The sequence below is a fragment of the Crotalus tigris genome, unplaced genomic scaffold (genome assembly GCF_016545835.1).
Source record: "Crotalus tigris isolate CLP2741 ecotype Arizona unplaced genomic scaffold, ASM1654583v1 scf7180000024401.5802323, whole genome shotgun sequence".
Lineage (NCBI taxonomy): Eukaryota > Metazoa > Chordata > Lepidosauria > Squamata > Viperidae > Crotalus > Crotalus tigris.
Window position 1 is genome coordinate 2,278,465 of NW_024100569.1, and position 7,461 is coordinate 2,285,925.

Genomic DNA, 7,461 nt, shown 5'->3' on the forward strand with positions numbered 1-7,461 from the left:
TGATCTAATCTCTTCCATCAAAAAGTGACCTCTCTTTATAACCTCTTATCATCCTTATATTATTCACTAATTCTCTCAAATTTTAACCAGAAACATTCCAATAAATAATGTTTTTAAGGTGCTGGTCATCACAGTATGCATGAATAAATAAATAAAATAAACAAACATACATAAAATTATGTTTAAACCATATAACTGAAACTGACTTTTTCTCGAAGGAAATACTCACCCAGCAATCACCATTTTTGTTCATGCTTAGGTTTCTAAATGATGGGTTCTTCCTTTTCTCACTCCTAGTCAACTGTTCATGTCAGCTAGCAGATACTATTTTCTCTTGAATTGTATTTATCCAGAATGCTGCACAATTTCTCCCCATAATTCATCTGTTTCTTTTATTATCTCCATTTACTAGCTGTAATTATCTAAATGGATATCCACGTTCATACCTACTCCTAACCTAGATGACCCAAATTCATAGATTGTAACATACATTTTAGTTTTTTCTTTTCATAAAATATACTTTCCTGAATGTATACAGCAATGCCTTTCTGTGTGTTCAAATGACCTTCATTCAGTTTTATTACATCCTTCCCATTTCTCTGAGTTGTAGAGACACACAACCCATCCGTTTTTCTATCTTTCCTTATATTCCTTAATTGCTCTCTATTATACTTTTCTCTTTAGCATATATTCCTCTTAGATTGCAAAATTTCCCTTTACTGTTTCATCTTTTAAATTCCAATTTGCAGTATATTATATGCAGCGCTCGTCACCAGATGTATCCATGAGCGCATAGACCTCTGCTCTCCCTCACAACTTTGTCAGCTGATGCCTTTTTAAAAGATACAGAAGGTTCTAGACTAGGCTCTAGCATTAGTTCTAATTAGGCCACATGTAGCAATCTTTGCTAAGGAGAATAATACCGGGAGCTTTGGTTCATTTAGTTAGAAGCACAAGCAAAAGCCCACTTGTGCAGGTAGTCCTTGACATTCAACAGTTTGTTTAGTGACCATTCAAAGTTTGCAACAGCACTGAAAAAAGTGAGCTATGTCCATTTTTCACACTTACTGCCATTGTGGCATCCTCATGGACACGTGATCAAAATTCAGTCGCTTGGCAACTGACTCATATTTATGATGGTTTGCAGTGTCCCAGGGTCACATGATCCCCTTTTGTGACTTGCTGACAAGCAAAGTCAATGGGGGAAGCCAGATTCACTTAACAACCGTGTTACTAACTTAACAACTGCAGTGATTCACTTAACAATGGTGGCAAGAAAGGTTGTAAAATGGGGCAAAACTCAACAAATGTCTCACTTAGCAAGAGAAATTTTAGGCTCAATTGTGGTCGTAAGTCAAGCACCACTTATATTCCCAAGCCTACTTGCACTAGTCTATGCAAAGGGGCATTTCTAATGTAGATACTATCATGCAAGCCAACATATTGTAGCACAGCCAATCAACTGCGATTCATATGCAGTATCCTGACATATATTAAGAATGCAAAAATTCTATTAAGAAAAATAGTAAAAAAAAAATTTATTTATTTATTTTATTTATTTATGAGACTTATATACCGCTTTAAGTGCAAGCACTCTCTAAGCGGTGTACATCAGTAAGCAATGTATATATATATTTACATTGCCCCCAACAATCTGGGTCCTCATTTTACCTACCCCGGAAGGATGGAAGGCTGAGTCAACCTTGAGCCGGTGAGATTTGAACCGCTGACCTGCTGAACACAGTCAGCTAAAGTGGCCTGCAGTACTGCACTCTAACCCATTCATTCAGCATTTTATCTGCACTTTTCTCACAGTTTTCCGACTTTATAAGAACAACAGGAAATCTCATGATTCCTAATATTTTTGTTGCTCTTTAAGGATCATGGCTGCCAAGAATACAGAATAAAGTTTTACTTTCACTGCATGCCTCAAGAGTATATATATGTGCCTCCTAATCAGTTGATTCCTGGCACCTGCCTGGGCAAGTCTTCAGACAAGTCAGAAGACATAATGAAAACTTAATCTCATAACACATGGGTAGACTTAACCATAATTTCAACTAGAAACTGAACCCCCTTGACCAAGCTAAATCCAAGAACACTAGGAAATTCCTGGAAGCTTGGCACTCAGCAAACCAGCCATCAATAGGCACACAGAGATAAACAACATTTACACGCCATTCAAAATAGATAATATAAAAGCTAAAAAGAAAGCAAAAAGTCAGGACACCTCCTAGCCAGATAACCAGGAGAAACACCAGTCATAAACAATCACAAGCAGTGAACAATACCCTAATCAAGGAATGACTAAGGACAAAACAACAACCCCACCAACACTGACAGAGCAAGAACAGAGCAAAAACATTTGAAGAAAACATCAATAGCACCAGTGACTTCACAGAAGAGAGAAAACCGGAGATTTAATTTTGATATTTAAATTTTTAATTATAACATTTTAATTTTTATATACTGTTTTATATTTTGATCTTTTACTGCAGACTGCCCAGTATTTATTTACTTAAATATTTAGATTTACTTAAATAAGTAATTAAATAAGATAACAAAGTATAAAGACCCACAAATAGATGTAGAATGACTGTGGCAAAAGAAAACAAAGATAGTACCGAATGAGGTACCACTTGAACACTATCGGCATTGACAAAATCACACTCACACAATTGCAAAAGGCAGCTTTATTTGGAGCAGCTTATGTCCTGTGACAATACCCTTAACACAGGGGTATCAAACTGGTGGCCCACAGGCCGGATGCGACATGGCAGGCCACTCCCACCCCGGCTCCACAGAGGCAAAAAACATTGTGATACATCATGATACGTTACGTGACACGATCGAGTTTGACACCCAATCCTTAACACCATTAAATAACAGCATCTGCCTACCCCAGGTTCTTGGGAATGACTCAACAGGTGGATAAAAATGCCAAATCTACTCTAAATATCTGATTGATTATGTGACCAACCACAGAAAAATGTGTTTATTTTTTAAACTATTTTTAATCTATTTTTGTAGCCACCAATCTTGAGATAGGGTTTTTTGATAGCTGTTATAAAGTTAAAAACACAAATATAAATAACAGTAATACAATCATACATCACACATATATGGAATAGCAACTGAGAACAGTAACATATGAACCCAAGTAATCTCTTGACTTCTACATTTGGAGAAATACCACTTTTTTTTAAAGCTTTCTGAAATGTCCACAGAGTCAGGATCAAATAAATCTTGGAGGGCACGGTGTTTCAGAAGGCCGACACTTTTGGTTGCACTCAAGAAAAAATGGTAAACTTATCTTATTCAAAATTAAGATGCCCAATTTTCTGCTAAGTATTTTCCCCTCAATTTTCTCTTCCCATTTGTTGAGCTAATAGTATTCATTTATGTGTTTAAAAATTTGATGATCAAGAATGAAAGGAATGATGAAAAGGGCTAGAATTTGTTTCTCCTTTCTCCAAACTGAGATGCCACATTTTTAACAAGAATTTGTGAATACTACATAATACTTTAGAAAGCAATGTATTGGCTCAACAGGCTGTTACGGCGGTAACTCAGCTTGAACATATTTTGAATTCAAATAGTGGGAGTTAATTGTTTTGATTAAAATCATCAAAACAGTTTTGCTTATAATGTATCCTTTGTTTCATTAAATACAATTATGCATAAACAAAAAAAGATTTCTAGTGTATCTTAATGAGAAAAAGAACATGAGAGATTAATGATTAGCAATTGCACCCAAGTCTTGAAGTATTTCCATCAGCAACGGCTCATGTTCCCATGAAGCAACATACCCCATGGGATTTCTTACTGATTTCTCTGGCCTCACTCATTTCCAATCTGGCTAGTCAATAGAAGATTATTTGTATATTGATCTAGACCTGTGCCTTTATTGCCTTCAGCAGCTTTATTTGTGAATCCCACAAGAAAGAGAATGACTGGCATAAATCGCTCTGGGAAGAGGAAGGCCTGGATCTAGTGAGCACAGCATATTACCAAGAACAAATGCCTAGCACAGGGGTAGGCAACCTTGGCTCTTTTATGACTCGTGGACTTCAACTCCCAGAATTCCTGAGCCAGCCATGCTGAGGGGACAGGGAGAGGTTTCCAAGTTGAGCCATGCTGGCTCAGGAATTCTGGAAGTTGAAGTCCAAGAGCCAAGGTTGCCTACCCCTGGCCTAGCAGAACCAGTTCAAATAACAGACAGCTGTGGCATTAGAGGAGGAAGGAAGAGGAATATCAATAAAGGAGAATATTTGTAGCTCAGAGTTGAAATTTGGGGTGCTTGGTGCTCTCTGAGCTCAGTTGTTTTCTTGAAGACATTCATTACCAAACTAGGTAACATCATCAGTACTAGAAGAAGAACATATTTATACAGTTTCTAACATACCACAGAAAATAAATGTAAATTTTTTTTTAATTTTTACTTTAGTTTTCCATGCTCTCACTTTGTTTTGGGGTTAGTTAAAAAAAGGTCCTATAGCTATGGAAATGAACATTTCAGAAGAGAATAAAACTAGCAGTAGGAAATGTTTATTGCAAGACTCTTTTGCAGATCTGGGTTAATTTTGCTTAGAGTTGGTTTGTTTTTTCAAAATTATGTTTGAAATTAGATCCAGATGCTACTCCAAAATAGAAAAGTTTGCTCCCGGGGAATTATGAAGCAACTTGTATTGTTTGGATAATGATTTTTTCGGGGGAGGCGAGTATGGGATAAAGAACAGCAATATTAAATAAATGTTCCTTCAATTTAATATAAGTAGAGACTGAAAGATTCAGCCCTTTTCAGTCCTGTAAATTTCAAGCTTTAGATCACAAAAGAAGACATCCAAGATTTGAATTGGAACATACTAAAAATAAAAATGGGGTTTAATAATTGATAATGGAGTGTATCCAATTAAGTCTTTATCCTGATGGAACTACTTCTATCAGCAGAACATGGAGAAAAATAATTCAGCTCATCGCAGCCTAACCTTAAAATTACTTAAAATCTACCCTGAAGATCCAGAGTTTTACAAAAGGTTGCCAGAATCCTCCTTATTTCTCCTAAGTTCTCCTTGTACAGTTTTCTTTGTATGATGGGATGCAAATGGGCACATCGACTTGAACGGCTGTTCCTCATTTTTAACAAAAATAGTTACACCGTGCTAGTAGTTCATCGCATTTTTAAAATGCTGCCTGACATAGGAGATAGTGTGTCAAGATAAATGATTTAGAAGCTAACCAGCTTGTATAATGTGAGATGAATGATGCAATTTTAGGAATGACTCAGCAGGAGTCTGTACCCCTTTAAGAGCTTGAGTATAAAAGGGAAGGCCTTGCTGGAGACTTTCTCTCTCGTCTGTTCCTTGTTGTAATTGCTGTGTATTGGAGTTTGCTGAATTATCACCACGTGTATTTACTGTATCTTGTTTCTAGTATATATTTGTAGATAGTGTAATATAAACTACCATTTAAATACAAACCACTGTGTACTGTATTTAGTCCTGGGTTACCTCAGTGCAATAAGACTGTGCATGCTCTGACATAGTGTTTGATAATATTGGTATTCTGAAATGTCTTCAGTTGGACAATGCCCATTTCATTCTCTCATTTTGCCCCTCTCATAACCCTATGTCTTCAACCCCTTCATAGCACACTGGCAGAATTGTGTGAGTAAAAGAAAGAAGATGGTGGACACTGGACAGTGTGTTTGAAGACCTGTCCCTTTGCATGTGCAGCACCAACATAGCCATGTACAAAAGAGAGGAATATTTATCATGTTGCATCAAACACTGTGCTTTTCTTAACGCCCTCCCCCCCCATATGACTTTTTGGTAGATGGTAGTCCATGGATTCATCCAATCTTCTTTAATGTCATCCAAGTTAAACTTGTGAAATCTTCTTTGTAACTTGAGTTGTTTTAAAAATATATCCTTTGAAAACAGGACATTTCATCTTAAAAAAATGTGAGCTTTATAAGTATCGCACAAAAATTAGCATGCTTTGTTCATTTATAAGAAAACAACATTTGCTGCTTGGTGACTTTTTAAAAATTACTATCACGCAAGCAATGGGAAATTTATTAATTACATATTTGGTTTTTGGATAGATCTGAACATTTGTTCTATATTTGCACATCTGTTGGATGTTAGACCAAGAACAATTAGATATTGATTCAGAGCCACCATTTAGCCATGAAAATCACGAAGGAAGTTGCAGCCAGCTGAATATAAGCTTCCTCACAAGTTCTCAATAGAATAGTCCCTCTCTCCCCCCCCCCGTGTGTGTGTGTGTGTGTATGAGAGAGAGAGGGGGGAGGGAGAGGGAGGGGGAGAGGAAGAGGATTAGAAGGAACTGAATATATTTTTCTTCCTAGAATAACACCAAAATAATGTATTAATCATTAGATATTTAACGATTGTGGACTAATTAGTCCCTCTAATTGTTCTTCATGGTTTGCTTATAGGAATGTAAAGAGAGGTGCAAGGAGAAATGTAACGAGAAGTGAGAATGCTGAATGCTATCTCAGCATTCAGTTTCCTGGGAAGATGGCAAAGAAACTCGGGAAACATGTGCCACAACAGCCAGGTCTTCATGCCGCAGATGTGTTATATGTGCAGGCAATTTCACCTTCCATAGCTAACAGTTGATATATTCCAAGAGTTTAAGTTTCCATTTGCTAATCATTGTGAGCATTTCCATACTAGTGATTTATAGCATCAACTAGCCATCACTCTGGTGATCTAAAGTCTGCCCGCACTAGAGATTTATCACCATAGCGATGGTTCACTGACACTATAAATTGCTAATGTGGAGATCCTCTGTCAATAAATTGTGGTAACATTGGTCTAATATACTCCAAGCAACCTGTATCTACATCGCTTAATGATTCAGCCCTCAGGACTATAAGTGTTAGCTTTCCCCCCTCCTTCGTCCCCCTGACCAATGTTAGATGGAATGTAGCATTGAAAATGACAAGAAAACCCAACCGACCTTTGAATGTTATTTGGTATACTTAATGCTTTGGCAGGAACCTGATAGAAACCAGATATATGACATTCCTATCCAAATATAGTTTGTGGGTTGAGAGAAATAATAGTTTGCCTCGAAGGAGCCTATAAATTAAAGATGCCGGCTCGCATGATTTTAATTGTTTATGATGAAAGAGTTAAGAGAATTTCCAAGAACAAGAGTGATGAGAATACACAACCAACTGTTTTGAGCAGATCATTTATGTGGGATGAAAGAAGAAGAGATGGTCAGGGGTGAGAGGATGATAAACCAAATATAAAAGTAAGTGACTGCTATGAAAAAGATGTGTCAAATTGATGTAGTCGTATAGAGTGAGAATGAATGACAACTGAACTGCAAAACAAATACAAGAAAATAAAAGAGAAATTGTAAAGAAGAGGGAGATCAAGAAAGATACATGGAGCTGATAAGATGGCGGGGAAAACAGCATAT